Source organism: Xenopus tropicalis, chromosome 5 (genome assembly GCF_000004195.4).
Source record: "Xenopus tropicalis strain Nigerian chromosome 5, UCB_Xtro_10.0, whole genome shotgun sequence".
NCBI lineage: Eukaryota > Metazoa > Chordata > Amphibia > Anura > Pipidae > Xenopus > Xenopus tropicalis.
Genome location: NC_030681.2, coordinates 75,057,359 through 75,080,371, shown reverse-complemented (window position 1 = coordinate 75,080,371; position 23,013 = coordinate 75,057,359). Strand labels below are relative to the sequence as shown.

General features: G+C 36.8%; 1 protein-coding gene across 5 annotated transcripts in view; it reads left to right on the top strand.

Moving 5' to 3' along the window:
- nt5dc1 (5'-nucleotidase domain containing 1) overlaps positions 1-23,013 on the top strand; it is a 140,067-nt gene that overhangs the window by 79,059 nt on the left and 37,995 nt on the right.

Genomic DNA, 23,013 nt, shown 5'->3' with positions numbered 1-23,013 from the left:
AATATGCTTTTTTTTTTTTACTTGTGCTTTTTTTAATTGTGCTTTTCATCCTATATAGAGCCACATTTCTGTAATATATGGGGAATATATATATATATATATATATATATATATATATATATATATATATATATATATTTGGCAGTTGTACTCTGCTAAAGGGGAAGTAAGTCCCCTCTATTTTTAATTGGTCCCCTGCACATTGCTCCCTAATCCCCTCCCAAACCACACTGCCCCACTGGTGTTGTTTTAAGAATCCATGCTTACAGCTGCTGGACTACAGCTCCAAGTATACATTAAAATTTATCAAAATTCATTTATTGTTATTGAGGAAAAAAGCAAGGAAAAACAAATATACTTGAGAATATTTTTGAATAGTTGTGATTTATTAAAGCATCATTGCTAGTGGCTACTAAAGCAATGTATACATTTTAAAAAGCCCGATAGTATTTGTTTGCCACCAATATTGATTCATGCTAGTTAGTTTAATTTAAATAGAGAAAATGCATTTAAAAATCTTAAATAAGTTTGCTTAAATAGGACTAAAATTTAAAAATGGCAAAATGCCAAAATAATGCACTTGTTCACAGGGCAAAGTGTCAAATTAAAAAGCTCTCATGAATAGCCAAAGAGTGGCTTGAAACACATCAGGTGTACATCTAAAATCTGTGGTCCTTATTGGAGTCTAATCCTCTTTGACACTTTGCCCTATGGGCAAGCTCATTCTTGAGGAATGTTGCTGTTGAATCAATGTGGGAAGGAGCAGAAGGTCGCTAGACGTGTGTTTGCTGGAAAGGTCACATGATCAGGCCAAGCAGAGTGCCCATGTAGGAATAGTGAAAACCATAAATCATACCAACTACTCTAGCTGGGTAATGGGCTATGAACCTATCCACATAGCAACACTACAAGATCTCCACATCCTTGAATTGTTAAAATGTAAACTGCTACATATATTAGTTTTGACCATTAATGATGTAATTATGTACCTTTTTCATTAACAAGGATAAAGTTTTCAGATATTTGAATCCACTTAAATTAAATGATATAAGAATAGGATAGTGTCAGCATATACAAAGTTTATTACATATTTCTTTAAAAAATCAATCCTTAGAAGGCATTGTTGACTAACCACATGGTAGCATAGAATTTGTCATAATGTTTTAAAACGGTATACATGTGAAAAAGAATCCTTTCTCTACAACATAGTTTTTATGTAGTTTGTAAGTTAAAGTCTTGCCAGTTTTTAATGCAATGTACAATATTGTGTGATATTTCCCGTAACAGTTTTATTCTGCTTTTCTGTGAATCAATTTAGTTGATGGATTAGAGGCGGAAACAAAACCTAAACTAGTTGAAAAATGAATGTCTAAGACTTCACCATAAAGCCTTCAACATCTGTGCTTGATTTTGGAATCACAGTTGCAATTTTAAGTTCTGCTTTTCTTTTACAAAAATGTGCTTTTGCCATATTTTTGTATAAACAGTATAGCAGGCAAGCATGGTGCTTCATCACCATATATTTAGACCTGTCATAAGTTTGTTAGATTTGCCATAACACACAAATAGTACTTTCAAAGGTAAATGTCACTAAATCACAAACTGGCCTTGTGCAGAACTGCAAAGTGCAGTAAATATGAACATATGTAGAATTGTTCAAATGATTAGTCAAAAATGATGATAGGTGATACAGTCAATATCAAATATTTTTGTCTGCCAGTAAAAATAGGCAGATGGAAAATCTTCCTGGTGTTAGTAAGAGTGTATGCTCTTTCGGGCAGGAACCTCATCCAAACTGTATATTGACACATCTAAGCACTTAAGCATAGATTTATTTATTTTCAGTGTCTAGTTTTGTAATAATTGGCCTTTTGTCTGTGTTTACCCCTTGTAAATCGCTGTGTACATTTGTGGTTTATATAAATAAATGCATACATATAGGGGATGGAGATTCCTCAAGCTCACATCATGGTGAAATTACATTGCTTAGGGTTGCTGTCCTAGAGTAAATGTTTTATTTGCAGCTTTCTAATAAATGTAGTTATTTCAGCTTTTCCTTTCTTATGTAGGGCAGCTGAAATCTTCAACCTATTGCAGTTTTGCAGTTTTGGAGGCTAGAATACAGGATGCAGGGGTGCCATCAATAATCATGGTTAGTTAATTCTACCTACAGTATACACAAAAGAATTATAATTTTATAATTCAGAAGTAAATTCAGAAGTAAAGACATTAATATGGAAAATCACAGGAGACAGAAGCTGCATTTAAGGAATGTAAACACTATAACAAGTGTTGTAAAACAACAATCCAGAAGGCAAAGATAGAAAAAAAATGCGGGTTGAGAGTGTGGCTCCATTGAATTATGGTAACAATACTTTTATACCTGATACAGAAAAGGCATGTGCTAAATCAGTTCTTTTCTTCAGTGCATACAATAGAGGAGCCAGAGTTGCAAGACCCACCCAATTACTGCACTGTTGGCTAAAGCTCAATCTAGCCAGTGGCTGACGCAGTATATGGTACATAAAGGCTTACTCAAAATTAATGTGAAAAGGCAGCAGGGCCTGATGGAATACACTCAGATACTGAGAGAACTTCTCAACTGCTCAGTGCTAGCCAGTGCTAGTAAGTTTGACATCAGTGGTGGGCAAGTTATTTGAAGGCTTGTTAAGGGATCACATACAAAATTATGTTAAAAACTGGCAATATGAGCAGTAATCTGCATGGCATTATGAAGGACAGGTCATTTCAGACCAATTTAATTGCTTTTTATGATGAGGTTAGTAAGAAACTGGACAGTGAGATTGCAGTAGAGGTAAACTATTTTGGCAAAGCGTATGATACAGGGCCCCACAAATGACTGCTTTCTAAACTGAAGTTGTTTGCACATGGATAAGAAAATGGTTACAGGATTGGGTACAGAGGGTGGTTGTAAATGGTACATTCTCTACTTAGAGTAAGGTTCTTAGTGGGGTCCCTTACGGTTCTGTAGTTTTATTTAACTTGCTCATTAATGACTTAGGGGAAGGTATGGTAAGTAATGTGGACACAAAACTCTGCAGCCCAGTTCATTTCATCCAGGATCTGGCATCCTTGCAGCAGGATCTTTACAAACTAGCAAATGGGGGCAGCTAAGTGGCAGATGAGATTTAGGAGCAGATTTATCAAAATGTGAGTTTAGATCTCACTTCCTGTGGTATTTGTAGAAGAAAATTTATCAATAGGTTAAAGTTAGAACACACCATTATATTTTGTATAGACACTTCTTAAAATCCCTTAAGAATGACTAGAACATGGGTGAGTTTTTATGTATTAAACTCTAAACTCACATTTTTCATAAATCTGCCCATTAATGTTGATGAATCTAGGGCCATGCAAGTGTTTATAACCTTAATGCGAGTGCACTAGGCAAATCCCGAATGGAGAAGGACCTTGGAGTGCTTTAGTAAGCAATGTGCTGTAGTAAGCAATGCGCTTACAACAGCTGCAAGGGCAAACAAGTTTTTGAGCTGTATTAAAAGGGGCATAGATTTGCAGGTGGAGGGGGTTATTCTTCCACTTTACAGAATGCTGGTAAGGCCCCATCTAGAATATGTCACGAGGATTTGGACTCCAGTGCTCAAACTTTACATTAGTGAGTTAGAGAGAGTCCAGAGAATGGCAACTAAACTAGTAAAGGGTATGGAAAGTCTCAGTTATGAAGTAAGACTGGCCAGGTTTGGATTGTTTATGCTGGTGGGGTGATATTATAACTATGTTTAAATATGTAGGGGGTCATATAAAAATCTTTCTAATGCTTTATTCCAGCAGACACAAGGGCACCCATTTAGATTACAAGAGGTGGTTCCGCCTGAATATTTGGAAAAAGTTTTTTACTGTGAGAGCTGTGATGTTGTGGAATTCCCTCCCTGAACCAGTTGTGCTGGCTGATACATTATATAGCTTCAAGAAGGGGTTGGATGGCTTTTAAGCAAGTGAGGGAACACAGGATTATGGAAGATAGCTCATAGTACAAGTTGATCCAATTGCCATCTTGGAGTCAGCAAGGAATTTTTTTCCCCCTCTGTGGCAAATTATAGAGGCTTCAGAAAGGGTTTTTTGCCTTCCTCTCAACTAGCAGTTAGGCAGTTTATATATAGGCATAAAAGGTTGAATTTTATGGATATGTGTCTTTTTTAACCTAACTTGCGATTTTACTATATATGTTAAAGTTCCATATAGCATATGACTAGGATAGCATCACTAATGGTGTAACTTTTGACTTGGAGCTCTAACATAGGCATTAGCATCTGGTTGACTTGTGTTCGTGAATAAGCATTATGTTTTTTGGCAGCTAGTCCAGAAGCCCCAACTTTTGTTAAATTTAATGGGTTATCTTCTGCTTTGGTATGTTAGTTTATACTTAGGGACTGCAAAACTGATCTCCCAAGGTTCTTGTAGCTTCCATTTACCAGCAGTAGCTTTCCTTGCACAAAAGAAAATAAATAGAAATAGTGTTTATGCTTAAAGGGAAAATATACCCTGCTTTCTAGCATGAGTTCATTCAGCTGGACTTATGTAAAAAAAGGTACAAAAACACTACACAAACATACCTAAACATTTGAAGTGCATCTGCTTTCAAGTGAATCAGTGCACCACCCACTATGGAGAGTATAGTGATTTCAAGTCCCAGAATCCATCACTTCACAATGAATAATATGATGGAGTATATAAGATTATGAAATATAATATTAGCAATAATTGTAACCGCCCTCTTACTAGGATCAAATAACCCACGCCAATAACTTTATATATATAAAAGGGAATATATTGAATAATAAATCAAGCGATTGTTACAATTAAGTGATTCTTTAAATTAAAACAATATTTACACTGGATTTAGTTATAGGTTATTTATAGTCTACATTATAGTTACCAACAAGCGCAAAACATGGTGGCCTGGTTTCTATTCTTCAGCAAGTTCATCATGTCTTTCCTTTGCAGGCTCCAGCATATCTAGTCTCCATGTTGTCTTGTCACACGCTGCCTCTGTCTCCCCACAGGCTGCTCCCTTCCTTACTACTGTCCAATCCAAATTTTTACTGACTTTAGACAGCTAAGACCCAAACTGATTAGATGGAGGATGATAAAGAAAAAACACCTTGCCCATTGTTTAAAGACTGTTGAGAGAGTTTCTCATAGAGTAAAGAGTTTTTTGGGTCCTGCAGCAGACATACTGCCCAATCACCATTCACGTGAAAACCCTTTCATATTAAGATTTGGCTTTGGGAGTGACTTGGATAACTGGTTTTATTGTAAGCATACATTAACCGTAAGACATGGTGGATATAAACCCACACAAATATATATAAATATATAAAAATGATCTTCAATTAAGATGTTAATTTCCTACAAGGGGATGTATTACACTGTGAGCCTAAGGGGGAAGTGAGAACTGGTCCGAGCAAGCAGACACAGACTATCATGATTTTGTTTCAGTCTGTAAAAAGTATTTATTTATTATAAGTTCAGATAAGGACATTGGCCACTTTACATGTAAAGCACAACATTTTATATCTAGGATTTAGCATAATAAGTTTTCTTATTGCTGAGAATGACTCCTGTACGGAGAACAACTTTTTATGTCCCAATAGCACCAGTTCATACAAGGGGGCAATGCAGTACATTCAGGCTGGAGAGGGTCATTCCTATTTAGAGTACAACTTTAGCTAAGTTTTTTTTTTTAGATCCAAAGGCCAGCATAGGTGTGGAAGGCTCAAGGGAAGTCCAGGGGACAGATGTCCATGCTTACTGCAATCCACAGCATGGTTTTCACTCAATCTCATAATTGTATGGGTTATGCAGCATTATATTAATGATCACTTATTATGAAGTCAGCTTTTTTTTTTTTTTTAAAGGAAATTAAACATGCAGAAACAATGTTCTCAAAATATCAAGCCACTGGGCTATTTACATTTTTAAATAAGACTAAAGGGGAAAAATGATAGAAAATAAATAATCTTATAAAACATTGCCGTCTGTAAGAAACCATTTTGTTGTAAAATATTGCTTTAATTGCAGAATTGAACCCCACAATTTGAACGTTAACTTGCAGCAACTGATTTTTCTCCAAGAGTAAAAGACTAACCCACCGTAAAAAGCTGTGCATTATATTAAGATCTACTGACAGCAGAAAAATCACTTTTTCTGGAGAAACATACAGTACATTAAATGTCTGGCTGGTAGGGGAAAATGAATGCCAACAACATTTTTGAAGTTTATCCTTCAGAAATCGTGTGAGAACGCCTCTGCCAGGAATGTTTTGTGGTTGAAGTGTCTAATATCATGTCTATGAACAGATCCAAAATAAACTTTTGCAGTATATCAGTTAGTGAGAATCTTCATTTAGATAGAGTTGAAAAAAGTGCAAAGTAATGATGTGAGTCTTAATAAATATCAGTATATTAACCCTTTGATTATTGTAATATAAAGTGTGTTTTAAGCCCTACTTTTCAAAAAATAAATATCTACTGTGTATAGTTTCCAGGTTTGGTTTGTATGCAGTCAACTTCTCTCTTGATTATCCTTAAAGGGGTGGGTCACAGCTACGCTACCTTTTAGAATGTTATAAAATGTCCTATTCCTAGCAACTTTGCAAATGATCTTCATTATTTTTTTTTATAGTCTTTGAATTATTTGCCTTCCTATTCTACATTTTCCAGCTTTAAAATGGGAGTCACTGACCCCCACAGTCAAAAACCTATTAATAAAACCTTTTAATAATTATCATTTTATTCAGTCAGTCTCCTATTCATTTTTCAGTCTCTCATTCAAACAACTGCCTGGTTGCTAAGGTAAACGAGACCCTAGCAACCAGCTGCTGAAATGCCAAACTGGAGCTGAACAGTTATTAAATGCTTAATAACTAAAACAAAAAAATGAATACCAATTACATGTTTTATCAGAATAGTACTTTCTATGTCATACTAAAAGTTAATTCAAAGATGAACAACCCCTTTAAAACAAATGGGGGCAATAGGTCTAGGAACATGGTAGTATAAATGCAGGCTTCTGAATGTATTATTCCTCATATAACACTTATTTTAGTAAATGAGGTCCATTGTATCAATACAGATATGGACATAATTTGCCATTTATATACTCACTCACAAACTTTGTGTTACAAAAAAGCTTTTGGTGTGAACTAACTAACATTTTCTGAAAGATTTAAAGCACAATGTACTCTTTTGTTAAAATACAAAAATCTTTGTATTTATTTCTGGAAAATGAAGACAGCAGGCCAGACATGATTTTTGTTTGAAATTGTAGCTACAGTATCTTTATAACTGGGCATTCTGTCACAGTGGTCATGAATCCCATCTGTACTCACTAGTCTAGTACATGGCTGTAGTGTTTCACTGTAAGGGGCCACTGTAATGGTCAGATGATCCATATCACAGAGGGCCACTGTGTAATATTCTTTAACAGAGGATGGATCTGACTATGGTAAGGGTACTTTAGAACCCTAACAAAGCATTAGTATACTGTCCTGGGGTAAGGTACTGCAAAACTGTAGATCCTTAAAGGAGAAGGAAAGGTAAAAACTAAGTCAGCTTTATCAGGTATATGTAAATACAGCCATAAGCACTTAATCACTCACAGAAACACTGCATTGAGTTTTCTTTCAAAAGAAACAGGATTTCTTGTCTCTTTGTTTTCCTGTGACAGTTTCTGCGTAGCTCTCTCCCCTCTCCTGCTCCCCTCTCCCTCAAGAATGCTATGATCTCCCTCCCCCCTTAGGAATGTGTGATCTGAGCCAATCAGCAGGAAGCTTCCTCTTAGGGGCTGATTTACTAACCCACGAATCCGACCCGAATTGGAAAAGTTCCGACTTGAAAACGAACATTTTGCGACTTTTTCGTATGTTTTGAGATTTTTTCGGATTCTGTACGAATTTTTCGTTACCAATACGATTTTTGCGTAAAAACGCGAGTTTTTCGTATCCATTACGAAAGTTGCGTAAAAAGTTGCGCATTTTTCGTAGCGTTAAAACTTACGCGAAAAGTTGCGCATTTTTCGTAGCGTTAAAACTTAACGCTACGAAAAATGCGCAACTTTTCGCGTAAGTTTTAACGCTACGCAAAATGCGCAACTTTTTACGCAACTTTCGTAATGGATAGGAAAACTCGCGTTTTTACGCAAAAATCGTATTGGTAACGAAAAATTCGTAAAGAATCCGAAAAAATCGCAAAACATACGAAAAAATCGCAAAGTACCGATCATTACGAAAAAAACGCAATCGGACTCCATTCGACCCGTTCGTGGGTAAGTAAATCAGCCCCATAGTCTTACACACTGAGCATGTACACTGGTCTTGGTGCAGGAGCGTGGCATTATGGGAATTTTCTTCACACAGCTCAGCATTTTTTTTTTCTATGAGGCTTCTGATCATCCGAACTATTGAGAGAACTGAAGGTATGCCTGCAGCTTGAGATGAACTCTTTATTAGCCTTTCCTTCTCCTTTAAAATTTTCTACCCTAAACTAAAGCTAAAGTGTCTCTCGTGTGTCAGATTCTCCACTGTCCTCTGCTTGCCAGTAAGCTAAGGGGTCAATTGCGAAAAGAAAATAAATAAAATAGAAACATTGGGAAGATATTGAAACTTTTTACCTTGGCAAAGTTCCTTCAACATAATGATCCCGTGCCACTGATTACATTTTGAGAGAACATGAACCTTTTAAAGAATGAGGATAGATTGAGGAGAGTAATAAAATAAATAGAATATGAACTTGCCAAATTAAACAGGGTATATGAAAGTCCATATATTGAACAGACTGGTTGAAATCAATTTTATAAGCATAAGAGCAATTTAGATTTGGACTAATATATATGTTTCATTCACATATGGGTACAAAATAATCTATTTAACAGTACACTTGGTATATGTGACTTACCCTTTGATCCAGGTACTAGACCATCATGATGCAGCTGCATTCATAATTCTTATAGAATGTTTTCAAATTTGTATTATTATAATATGTATGTAATAAAAGCATTGCAGAGCTAACAGTGTGTGTGGTTCTGCTGGGATACAGGAATTGCAGTGAGAGGTTGGTTGTTTTTTGGTTGATTGTATTTCAACCTAGCACCACCCAAGTCAACCATAATTATTATTGTGTGGCATATTGGGGTTATAACTGTAGTTATAAAATGGTGTAGAATCCAGTTGTTAAAAGGAAAGAAAGTTAAAGTTTGGATAAGCAGGGACCAGAAAAGACAAAATATGATAAAAAAAAAATGTAAAAATATGATATCAATATAAACAACCCACTGTTAAACTGTTTCTACTTTCCACCACAATATACGAAGAGATAGTCCATATAAGTTCAAGGTGAATTTCAAATTCAAATCCCACTAGGGTTGTCAGTAGAGCTACACATGAGCCTCCTCATGTGTAGCTGGTCAGACTACAAAAATCTGTGAACAATCAAAAAATGAGAGGGGCACGCTCCCATAGAATAACCTGTAATATAAATGTATTCAATAAAAATAAAACACTTACAGACTTTAGCTCAATTCTTAGGCCCCTCCTTGTCTACATTTTAATTCTAAGAAAACAATAAATCATGGGGATTGTGTTAAATGGCATTAGCATGACAAAAAAAAAAAAATCATTAAAAATCCAGTGCAAGGTGCATACTTCAGCATTAGGGGCACAGACCAATCCTGTCCTTACTGCCTGCCATAGTGTTCATTGAGGCAGTCCCAGGCAATTCTGTCAGATGAAGGCTGTGTGCAAAGTACAGCCTCAATCTGCCACTAATTTCACACTGCTTTGAAGGTTATAAATTACCCCATATATCAACATAAAAACTGATGTATGTTACTTAAAACATTGAATTTTATACAGTATTTAGGAGCTGTAAGGCTGAAGCAATTGGACCTGCTGAAAATTGTAATCAAGGTTTGTCTACTTATTCAACTTTATCATTTATGAAGAATGCATTATATGTCCATGTTATACAGGTTGCCCTTTCTGTCACAGGCACAAATAACAGCCACATGCACGCTCCTTTCTATTTGCCATCTATTTACTTTGCCCACTTAAGTAAATAAGCTCCTGTGTTCTCATGATGTTACTGGAGCAGTAAAGGCAAAATATACCTAGAAATTAGCAAGATTCTATATTAGCAGCTTTGTATGTAAGTGGTTATGTTCTGTAGACAGAAACATTGAACATGAAATGGATGTTAATATTACCGTGGGGGTGGAAAAGAAAATTTGTCTGTGGAGTCTGTTTCTGGGTAAGATGCCATTTGGCATATGAACTTTGTGATCTTGTCGTTGAGTCTGTGGTTAGATTCTCAGACCGTGACTTTACTTTTGATGCTTTTTTAAGAAATATGCGCTCTGAGGATAGAGTCTTTTATATGGTTTCTATTTGGTGTAATCCAGACAGGCTGTTACTTGATTATCCTTATACCACATATAAAACATTAACATTTATGTAAATTGTCTTATTCTGGCTTTGGCACCGTCCAAGTGTCCAGCTGCTAAAAATAAGACTAACAAAAACTCATTGGCTTTTAATCATTGGACATCGGTGGCTAGTGAGACAGAAAATATTTTGAATATGTTACTAAGAGCCAATATGATGGTTTTCCACCTGTATGCTACATGTGCAAAATATAAGTAAATGAAATGTAATAACACACCCCTCTGTACAGGTATGCTTGTTGGTTCATTTTAATGCTACTTTGCAGTTGCATTTATATAAACCTGACAGGTTGACATCTAGGGATATCTGCCTGAGAGTTCGTTCTCTGTGTGAAAAATCAGCTTGCAGGCTACAGTATAATTAACATTATTTGAGATATGTTATATTATCACAGATGGATGTCAGTTACTGCTAATGGAATATTTTTGCTGAGTTCTTAACATTAGGTACACTAGACAAATAGCAATGTTGTTTTAACAGTTGCCTCCTGCAATGCTATTACAGTAGTTTACTATTGGTTAGTTGGAAGTATTTAATACTTAAAAATTAATTTATTTAAGACCTTTCATTTATTGCCAATAAATAGTGCTTAAAAACTATCATTTCTGCAAGATACCAGCCAGAATAATGGTTTGAGTCAAGGCTGTGTCCTTTAGTAAAATCTTGACTAGGTTATTGCTGGGGGATTCAAGGATAACAGTAAATTACCCTTATTGCTAACATACCAGTGTATCCTTCGTGTTACGTAGTATCAGAACATAACTCTCCCTCCCCTCATTTCTTGTTCAGCTGTCAGCAATTGTATTTACTGTGAGTGGTCCTAATAAATGTTATTTGTCTCATATTCCTGCTTGGTGTAGGCCACTACTGTGGAGGCAGGGTGCAATATGGATGTGAGTGGCCAGAGTTGACAATAAAATGTCGACTTAACGCTGCGGTAATACTGTAGCGAATTGCGCGTTAATTTTTGCATCAATTTTAACGCAAAAAAGCGTGTGATATAAATTAATGCACTTTAGTGAATCAGCCCTATTGACTTTTAAATATTTTATAGGTCAGAAACTCCCTGCAATACTATACCAAATTTCCAAAGCATTGTTGCAAGGACACAAACTCCACTAAACGTAGGTTAGCCCTAAGAAACCATACAAAATATAATAAATTTGTCTTTCTTTTCCAAACTACCCAGCTGCAATGCTTTTCTAAAGTTATTCATTTATATAAAAACTTTTAACAAATAATCTAGGTTTACAGGATCTTGTCTCATTAGGTACCATTGTGCGTAGGTTTACCTATGTAAGGACATGGGCATGTAGTGGCCCAAAATGAAAATAGGCAAATATAAGCTACCATATGAACTGTAGGTTCAGCTGCAGTAAAATCAGTACAATTACTGCATTTTATGTGGGGTTAAGCAAAAAAAATGTATATTTTTGGAAACTATACATTCCCCTGATTCCAAAGGAGGTCAGTAATGAAATCATCAGCCATCTTACAAGTATCTGATACAGTAATGGGTTATTCTAATCCATTTTTACCATTTAAAAAAACACACTAATTGTAGGCTAAAGCCCCTCATGTCAGTAAGTATTTGTCAAAGATTGTAAACAATAAATGACATTTTCATAATTTCCATTAATATGACAGCTTAATAATACATATAATTAACATACAGTCTTGTTTTAGCAAATTGTTTTGCTATTTGCTATATGCATTGCTTTTGATTTCTTCAACTCTGCTTAGTTAGGTTGTATTGTTAATGCCTAATTTACTGATGCCTATGAAAAATAAATGAAAATGTATAAACAAAATTATTGCCTTGGTTGCTTGCCCTTTGACTTGGTAATTTGAATCTGAATTTGCCCCCTAACTTATTCCAAGAATTAGCTTTGCTTGATGCATCTCTTAATAGAGACCAATGGCCTTTTATCAAATATACAAAATATTTTGTAATGAAAGAATATATGTGGTTTTAAGGGGAATACATTCATATTGCAAATGATATTATGCCTTTAGGCCATATTTTCATTTTTAGCAGATGATATATACCCAAGTAAAAAAACGTATTACTGTATTTTGACATATTTTGATTCAAGCCTGGATAGTTCTCAGATCTATTAAACAAAAGAATGCTCCCTTTACACAGAGGTGACTGAAAGTATTAAAAAAAAAAAATGCAATTTTTTTTTTTAATTACAAAGAAAAACATACTTTTTAAATTTTTTGTATTAGGAATGTGCAGAACATATATATGAGCTGAAGAGAGTGCAAAGACGTGCAACTAAACTGGTAAAGGGGATGGAAGATTTAAGCTATGAGGTTAGACTGTCGAGGTTAGGGTTGTTTTCTCTGGGAAAGAGGCTTTTGCGAGGGGACATGATTACTCTGTACAAGTACATTAGAGGGGATTATAGGCAGATAGGGAGTACTCTGTCTGCCCTATGTTGCCTGTGTGTGCCATACTCTGCCTGCCCTACCCTGCCTGTGTGTGCCATACTCTACCTGCCCAATGCTGCCTGTGTGTGCCATACGCTGCCTGCCCTACCCTGCCTGTGTGTGCCATACTCTACCTGCCCTATGCTGCCTGTGTGTGCCATACTCTGCCTGCCCTATGCTGCCTGTGGGAGGTGAACCTGGCAGGGGTTTGTTCTGGGAGTTTGATAGCATTTGAAAATAGTCATTATATGGTCCCTAAGATGTGTAATTATGTGCTGGGGGTTGCTGTGCTATCCACAGGGGAAGAGGAGGCATAGGGATTTAAGGTTGTGTCTTAATATGGCATAATATAATTCTTTCACATATGAATGAAGGGTGATATCCCCTCAGTGAGCACCAACCATTTGGGGTTTTGCTGCGCTATCACCATTAATGTGGGTATAGTTTTAAAAGCTCTTGTGATAACATGGGTGTGGTTTTAAGTGGGTGTGGTTTAAAAAGGGGGAGTGGTCAAACTGGCTTCCATTATCGGCCCTCTACCTCGTTGGCCAGAAAAATTCCGGCCCTCGGTACCACAGAAGTTGGACAGCGCTGGATTAGAGGAACGGAGCTTCCGTTTGAAGCAGCGTAGCTGGTTTTTTCACGGTGAGGGCAGTGAGGTTGGGGAATGCCCTTTCTAGTAATGTTGTAGTGGCAGATTCTGTTAATGCCTTTAAGAGGGGCCTGGATGAGTTCTTGAACAAGCATAGTATCCAAGGCTATTGTGATACTAATATCTACAGTTAGTATTAGTGTTTGTATATATAGTTAATGTATGTGAGTATATAGATAGGTAAGTAGAGGTTGTGTGTGCTGGGTTTACTTGGAAGGGTTGAACTCGATAAACTCTGGTCTTTTTTCATCCCTATGTAACTATAAAAGTGAACAACCCCTTTAAAGTCACTGGGACAAATATGGCCCTCTGAGTAATTTATTATAACCCCCCCAGTCTACTTAAGGACCTTTAGACTTCAATGTATGACATAATGACCTAATGACTAATAATTACACGCTACCATCTTCCCACAAGGAAGGCAGGAAAATAGCACTGCTGCTTATTGTAATAAACAGTGCTTGAGAAAAGCAAGGCTTCTCTTTCAAAAACCCAGGAGCAAGCTGCCTGTCTTTGTAGCCCAGATCCAATGTCTGACAGCCCCAGAGTGCAAGGCCCTGGGAAGAGATCCAGAACAGTCTGCATGTTACACTACTAATTTCGGGATAAAAACCAAAGACTATCAAACTCTATTTTTTCAGGAAAAACAATGAAGGTGCAATCTCTTTTTGCATGTATTTTTAATATGCCTTAAGTTTATCAATGGTTTTAAAGTTAATTCTAAATTTAACTGCAAATAAAAGCAGTATGTGTTATTCCTTTCTGTTTTCTTTGTTTCTGACTCTAGAAACAATGTATCAGTCAGTACTTGTCCAGCCATCTGTCAGCTGGCTTCTGACCCATTGTTTCAGGAGGCAAGACCTGCTAGAAGCAGTCAGGCAGAAACTGCTCTTTATAGCAATTACATTTCCAAATACCTTTTAAACCATTGCAAAGTTTAATGTATACCTGAAAGTTGCTTAGAATTATTTATTCTTTTAATATACAAAATACAGGTTTTAGGTGAAAATCTCCTTTCTCATGCATTTCTTGGTGTACTCAGTATTTCCATGTTAGAGAACTGTGGCGCAAACCACATGTAAAAAGTTATGATATTGAGAGCTCTGTATAAAAATAATATATGTTCTGTATGTTTTAGCTTGCATTAAGATTATTTTGAAACTTGTTTCTAGTATATATATTTATAAAATGTAACTAAAAAACATGAGCCCACTGCAATACAATATTCAGGTAACCTGTGTGCTATAATAGCATTATTACTAACCAGTCAGATATTGAAAGTGTTTTGTCTAGGCTGGTGTAACCTTAGCCTGTAAATGTTCTAAGTATAAAATGAACATCTACAAAATCTGAAATGTGTAATGTCATGCCATGCAAAACACAATTTAGTAGGATGTAATTGAGATTCTTTGTTTTAACTTAAAACTATTTCAGATTAAATCAGTTTTATGTCTGTCCTGTCAAAAGAATTTACCATAGAAAAAAACCTTGTAAGGTTAACTGTACACTGAAAAGATCAGAATATGGTACAATTATAATTGTATATTTTTAAAGGCAATGTATATAGAGCATTATTTTTTAAAGAATAGGTAAACCTTTTTTTTTCTAGCAGTAAAATTACTCTAAACAGCCCCCAGAATTACCTACCTTTGTCCCTTCATTCAGTCTGACCTGGATCCTGAGTTATAAATTGAAATCTCCTGCTTGTTTCCTTTGCTTCCTTGTGCAGGATGAAGCCCGCCCCCACTTCCTGTTCAGTTCCCTCATCACTTCGACTACTGTAGAGGCATGTGCTTGTAGGAAGCGCTTGCATGAAGAGGGAGCGCGCCTGATTTTTAAAGAAAAGCATGCGAGATCTTGGCAATGTGTGTGATGTTACTGAGCAGCCCGCACGTCTCTCCTGCAAGGTGTGAACTTGTATTAGAGAGTCGGCACGCACCCGTGCAGGGAGAGGAGACGCGCCTGCTTACCAGGCGGGTGGAGAAGTTCCGATCCTTAGTGAGAATTTTTAAAGATGGTGCATGAGGCAGGAAAAAGCATAGAACCGGTTTCATCACCACTTGTCCTGCTACTTTCAGATGAGAAAACACCAGAAACTGAAAAGTTATAGTAAAATCTAAATTTGCAGCAGAAGTAATTTTTATTGTGCTTGAGCTAAGGAAGATTGTTGACAAATCTGCCCCCCATTTGCTTAGTAACAGTAATTTTCACCATAATGTATGTAGTTGAAAAAATAAGTGCTTTTTTTTTTTTTTTTTTTTTTAAAAAAACAAAACAAAAAAAAACACCTTAATTAAAAAATACAGTCTAAAACTTAAAAAAATCCTTTGGAAGGAGCTCAGGTATCTTCTGCCTGCATGGATCTGTACATCATAAGTTCCTGTACAGTTTTGCAGAGGATGAACTTTGAACCTCCCTCCAACCAACACCTGCATGGCTGTACTGGGACTTAAATTTTAAGGGCAAAGCCAGCAGCATGGAAGACTGTAAGCAGAGTGTTTTTACTGCAGGAGTGGTACACTCAAAGGTAAGGGGAAACACACACAATTATAGAAGATTATATGGAATAGTGGTGAAACGCAGTATAGAACAGAAATATAAAAGGGCAGGTTAAAGGAGAACTATACCCCCCCAGCTATAAAAGCCCCCTTAACTGGCCTGCCTTGACCCCCCTCACCTCTCCCTTATTGCATACTCTGTAACTTAAAGAACTGCCCCTATCGCCCCTGTCCCAACCTAAAAGAGCAGAGCAGCGCAGCAGCATACAGTACCTGGGCACCATCTAAGGTGCAGCTAAGTAGTATGGTTCTCCGTGCTTTGTGACTGCAGTCTTGGCCACTAGAGAGGATAGTGAAAAAGAAGAGTTTAAAGAGGAGGGATATGTTGGATGTGAAGAAAAGTAATGCACAGAAGATGCACAGAAATTTTGATGAACGCATGAAAAAAAGGAAGAGTGGAGGAAATCGGGGGAAAACTGAAAAAAGAAGGGAAATAATAGAAAAGCAGAAAGAGTCCATCACATACTGCATATCATGTTCTTAGCATGTCAGTAACCACTGCCACACACTTTATATATAATTTACATTAACATTTATTTATAAAGCGCCAACATATTCCGCAGTGCTAATGTGCCTGTTCTCTGCTTCTGAGTGTTTTAGGGGTATGTTTTACATAGTTAAGAATTTGCTACAACTGACACATATAGGCAACTTTAGGCAAAATCACCCTCCACCTATGAAGCAAAGCACAATCAGCCAGTATTTTGATTCTAACCTAAAGTATAGATTATATAATAATAATAATAATAATAATACATTATTATTATTATATAATGTATCTCAATATAAAAAAGTCAAGTGTTTGTTGGGATCTTTGTGCCCTTGGAGACTTTTTTCTGCTAAAAATAAACCTACATTATATACACTTGTACATTTCTTTCATTTAGAGGTAAATTTATGTAGTTGTGTAAAAAACTATTGGAATGCAATTTATATCGCAATTTTAAATGGAAGAAAGTTACACGCACAACAATATATAATGTTTTTATAAGAATGTCTAACCACATTAATTTTTTTAAATAAGCATTGGTACACTCTGGCATGACCCTACCTTGTGCATCAATATACTTAATGCCTTCTAAAAACATTCATTACATAGGGCAGTGTTGTCCAACTTCTGTGGTTGCAAGGGCCGGAATTTTACTGTCCTATGTGGTGGAGGGCTGATAATAGAAGCCTGTTTTGGCCACTCTCCTTTTTTAAACCACACCCAGGCAGAGAATGGCACACACAGGCAGCATAGGGCAGACAGAGTATGGCACACATAGGCAGAGCAGGGCAGGCAGAGTATGGCACACACAGGCAGCATAGGATGGGGAGAGTATGGCACACACAGGTAGTGTAAACAGGCAACGTTTGGCACACACAGGCAGCATAGGGCAGACAGAGTATGGCACACACAGGCAGAGCAGGGCAGGCAGAGTATGGCACACAGGCAGCATAGGATGGGAAGTGTATGGCACATACAGGTAGAATAAACAGGCAACGTTTAGCACACACATGCAGCATAGGGTAGGCAGAGAATGGTACACTCAGGATAGATCATAGATCTGAGGTGTGAACAATGGAGGGGCTTACAGGTGTGAGCAATACAGGGGCTTACATGTGCAAACAATACAGGCGTGAACAATACAGGGATTTAGAGCCTGAATCTAAGATGTGAGCAGTGCAGGGGTGCCGGTTAATCTCAGTACTGATACTATTTAAAGCTTACACAAAGGTAAGCAGTAACAGCTGCCAGACAGATATGGGGACCACATATAGAGGGGCCGCGGGCTGCCAGTTTGACAGCACTGACATAGGGCACTCCCTTGCATTTGTGCAAGCTTTTGTTCTGCTTTCCGCATTGGGGTTTTAATTTGGCACAAGGCACAGAGTGCAGCTTGTCCATGACAAAGCTACAGGTGCAAGTGCTTTATTAATATATGAACCAGCACTGGTGTCTGTACCCATGGTAAATGAGAGCTCATATTTGCAATTTGTCATACATCTAATGCACATCAATCCATACCTTGGAATGTAAATTTCAAGGTTCCACTCAAAGTAGTGGCACAAAGAAAACATATTTACCTGAAATCACATAGTCTGAGCAATTAAATTGTGCACAATAGCAACTAACCTGCTCACGCGCAATACCCCCCCCCCCGCTACTCGCAGCGCTTGCCTATTATTCTGTTTGTTCCTGGGGTGGGGGTGCGAGTGGGTGTTTGGTGACAGAGAAGTACGAAGTACAGCAGTTTGTGGTTTGAGTTGGGAGGTTTGTGCTTTTTCTGACCCGTGCATCACTATTATACCTTTGGTATAGCACTGCAACCAACCTTTCCTGTGTTGGGGGGAAGGGGGGTGGGCGAGCAGGGGAAATCAAAGATGGCGGCCATGACAAACTGCAATTACTGAAAAGTTAGAAGGCAATTTTTGGGAGAAGTTAGCAGTTTTTAAAAAATAAAGTTGGCGATTTGCTACAGGCAAGGGGGCTCTATAATATATTAGGGGCTATAGTAGAAGCCTTTCCTTGCTCTTTAATGAACTAGGGTCTCCCTCATAGCTAAACTAATAGGGACATGGTTTCCCATGAATGGCAATTAATTCTTAAGTGAGGCATTGCTCTCATAGTTACATAGTTACATAGGGTTGAAAAAAGACCATTGTCCATCAAGTTCAACCCATCCGAGTAAACCCAGCACACAACCTATACTAACCAATCTATACACTCACATACATAAACTATATATACAACCAGTAATACTAACTGTAGATATTAGTATCACAATAGCCTTGGATATTCAACCCTCTCAACCCTGTAACCCTGGAGCTACCTCCACACTGGCATTTGTGTTACTTCAATAGACGCACCAGACTTGTGCCCAGAGAATGGGATGCAAATGCTGTTTTTACTACATGCTCAGATACAACACCCACTTTGAAAATGCAAAGCTCAATTGCATCTGTTTTGAAGCATCTCACATAATTGCAGGTGTTGCATTATGGGTAAAAAAACATGGACGTTGCATCTGAAATTGCACTTTTCACATTGCAGTTGCATTTGTAAATGTCCACTCATTGGTCATACAGAATGATTTAGATGAAACAAGAACTAAACTCTATCTATACAATACATTTAGTCTATTTAGATCAGTATTTTATAAGTGGACATAATGGGGCACATTCATCTAAGTACGACAGTTCCGAAATACAAAAAAATCTTATTTTTTTTTAAAGGTTACAACTTTTGCGAATTTTCTGCGACTTTTTCGTACTTTGCAACAAAAAGGGCGACAAAAAAAGCGCAACAAAATCGTATTGTCACACAGAATACGAAAGTTTTGGATTCATTCAAGCTTAGGTATTGTGACTTTCCTTGGGCCAGGTTGGAGCTGCGGAGTGCCATTGAGTCCTATGGGAGGCTTCCAAAATCATGCACAGAAGGATCAGAAGTCAGAAAGGTTTTCCTGCATTTTACGATCATTCAGATATGATACGATAAGATACGATTTTTTCGTATTTTCAAATACGAATTTTTCATACTTTAAAAAGCACGATACAAAACAATCATATTTGAAACAATTTTTTTGTATTGTGCTTTTTAAACGTACGAAAATCCTACTTTAATAAATCTGCCCATCTCATCAGGTGGTTCATGATTTTGGTTAAAATCAACTACGAGATGCTGTGCAATGTGTGATGTACCTGTATAAATTGCTACACTTGATTGAAACTTACTGTAAATTACTGTAAATGTAAAGTTGTTGGACACTGTAAGATTTTAACTATATATAATAATATAATATTATAATCACCCCTCTTGCTAGGGTTCCGGTTCTTTTGAGAAGCAGACAAATAACCCACACCAATAAGTGTATATTAAAATGAATATATTGAATAGCAAATCAATGGATTGTTACAATTAAAGGATTAGTTTACACAGAACAATACATATATATACATTATTTACATTTAGAGATTAATTACAAAGTCTACATCATCATAGTTACCAACAAACACAGAACATGGTGGTGTCGTTCCTTTTCTCTAACCAGTTGATCCTGGCTTCCTCTGGTCTGTAGCGCTCACCTGCTCCCCGGTCACTTCTCATGCAGTTCTAAGGTGCTCTCCATGGATGCTCACCAGGTGCTCCCCCCCAGGTTCCTCTCTTGACTACCTTCAGTCCACATTTATACACCTTTCAGTCACTGCCCCCACATACCAACTGATCAAATGGGGTTTGCCCATTGTTCAGTAACTGTTGAGTTTTATGGCTCCTGTAGAAGACGTACTGTCCCACCACCATCCACAGAAAAACCCTTTGATATGGAGATTTGGCTTTGGGTGTGACTTGAACAACTGGTAATTAGTTTAGTAATCAATAGAACTCCCCCATACTCAGTGTACAACACATAAATATGTATAGAGACACAAACACATATGTATATAATACAAATAATGGCACCCAAGATGAGCAATTTCTTACAACACTGAGTAAAAGCACAATACGGTGTTACAAGAAAAAGAGCTGGACAATCATAGGTCTATCCAATATTCAAAAATGTACATTTTGGCTTGTACTATTAGTTCAATATTCAAGTTAAAAATAGGGTTATACCTAGCAAAGCGTGTTTTATTTGTTGGTAAGACTACTTTAAACACTAGTAGCCTTTCAGTTATAAGAAGTTTAACTCTTTAACAGCAACATATAGAGATGATCATATAGCAAGTGTAATAAGCCTGCAAGTTATTGATTCGTTTGACTATAAATCATTTGCGTTCCAGGAGCTGAATATGCAAAATGTTCAACAACAGAACTGCCAGAAAAGGGGTGAAAATCGAGACATTTACTTGTTATAAGCCACCTATTTCTTAATTAAATAATTGAGTTTGGATGAAAACTCTTTTATTTCCATCACTTTTTATTCCACAATTCCAACTGCACTGACCTTTAGATTGTTTGTGTTTCAGAAGAACGTTATGTGAAATAATAAAAATAATGCTGAGCCTTGTAGTGTAAATCTGCAAGCTGGCATCTGATATGGTTAGTGGTTTGTTACTTATTAGAATTCATATCGATTCTAATGAACTGAAAAAAGTGCACGGACATTATGGTATCCAAGGGCTTGATTCAATTAAGCCTGATTAAAACAAAGGCTATTGTTGATTTTATACTCACGTGCTTGTTTTGTCTATTTTTTACCATATTCAGTTTGGACTGTATTGTGTAAGATGTGGCCAAGGGCTTTAGCAGCAAAGAGCTGGATTGGTACAACATTTAATATTTGGATTGATTTGACTCGTTCCCTTTACAAACCTCAGAACAATTAGTTTCCTTTGAAACTACATTAGTTCTCAGTTTAGTTGTTTGGTGCAACCATAGCAATAACAATTGCAGTCAGATCTAAAACAGGCTACAAATTTGGCATATATAAGTGCATGCATTGCCATGTGTTTTCTTGATCTGACATGTAAGGAAGGGATCTAATCGATTGCCAGGATGTCACCACAGTATACTCTGTACTAAGTCTACTTAGCTGAGTGATTTAGTTACTCATGTTCCAGTGCATCAAAACCAAATTAATTGCACACTGATTTTTGTTATCATTGTGCTCTGTGCCATTATTTTATAGTTTTGTCAAGTAGTGCTTCTCAGCAATACAATTTTAAAGGAGAACTAAACCAAAAAAGAAGTTGTTGAGAAGCTAAGCTTAGGAGTTGACTGCAGCACAGATTATGTGCAGTGAATCAGGAGAATAAAAGATGTGGCCTACTGGGGGCATATTTGAAGGGCTTTGGTGGCCTTCAGCTGTTACAGAAACCCACATAATAATGTACAACATTTCTACCCTACTTACTTAGTGAAGTGTTAGTGCTCCTTTAAAGGGTTCTGAAATATTTTATATAAGAGGACATTCTCACCAAATTCATCATGTAAAGTTTCTGTTGGTGCCTGAAAAAAATTGTAATGATTAGTATTTAAAAACATTTAGGGAAAATATTAAAAAGTTATTGTCATTCTTTGCACTTGTACACCTATGGATAATCAATTCTTGCCCAAAGCAGCAATATGTCTTAGAGTTTGCTGTCTTTTTTATACCTTAGTGTTAGAGCCCATACACTAGGCAGTTGCGGTGTAGCCTGATATTGCAACCTATGCCAAAACACATTACTCTTCCTCCTGAATGACATGGGTCACTGATGTTTCACCCCTTTTGTACCCTGAAAGACACAAGCACCTGAAGATCAAGTAATAAATGAGCCCTTTTGGTGGCCAGTGACAAGCATCAAGTTATGGTTCTTCTATTAAGATAAAGTTAAAAGATTTACCTTCTTCTTACTTAACTTTGGTCTACAAATTTAGACTCTTCAAATTTAGGGGTTCCCATAGTAAGCAGGTATGCAGTCAAGCAGCAACTGACTTATGCATGAACATATTAAAGGGTCACCATTAACTTATAGTATGATGCAGACAGTGCCATTCTAAAACAATTTGCAACTGGTCTTCATATTTTTTTGTTTAGCAACTGCATTTCTAAATTTCAGCAACAGAATGAGAGAAAAAAAGGCAAACAATTTGAAATTTAATCTGTACATGTTAAAGAAAAAGGGCTTGAATATATTATTTTTTTTGTATCAGCTTCTTTGGGTCTTGTGGAATGAAGTAGAAACTTCAAGCATTATGGACCTACAAACTTCTCTATAAAGATGTTAAATAACTGACATTTTTATTGGTGTGGGTGAGGTGGTCTTTGTAACATAAGCATTTTGTCAACTCGGGTAACTGACCATATAAATTATAAATTTCAAGCTTGTTTTATTTACATAAGAACTAACCTTTGAATAGTTTTATGTACACTTAGGGGCTGATTTACTAAGACACGAATTCGAATTGGAAAACGAACATT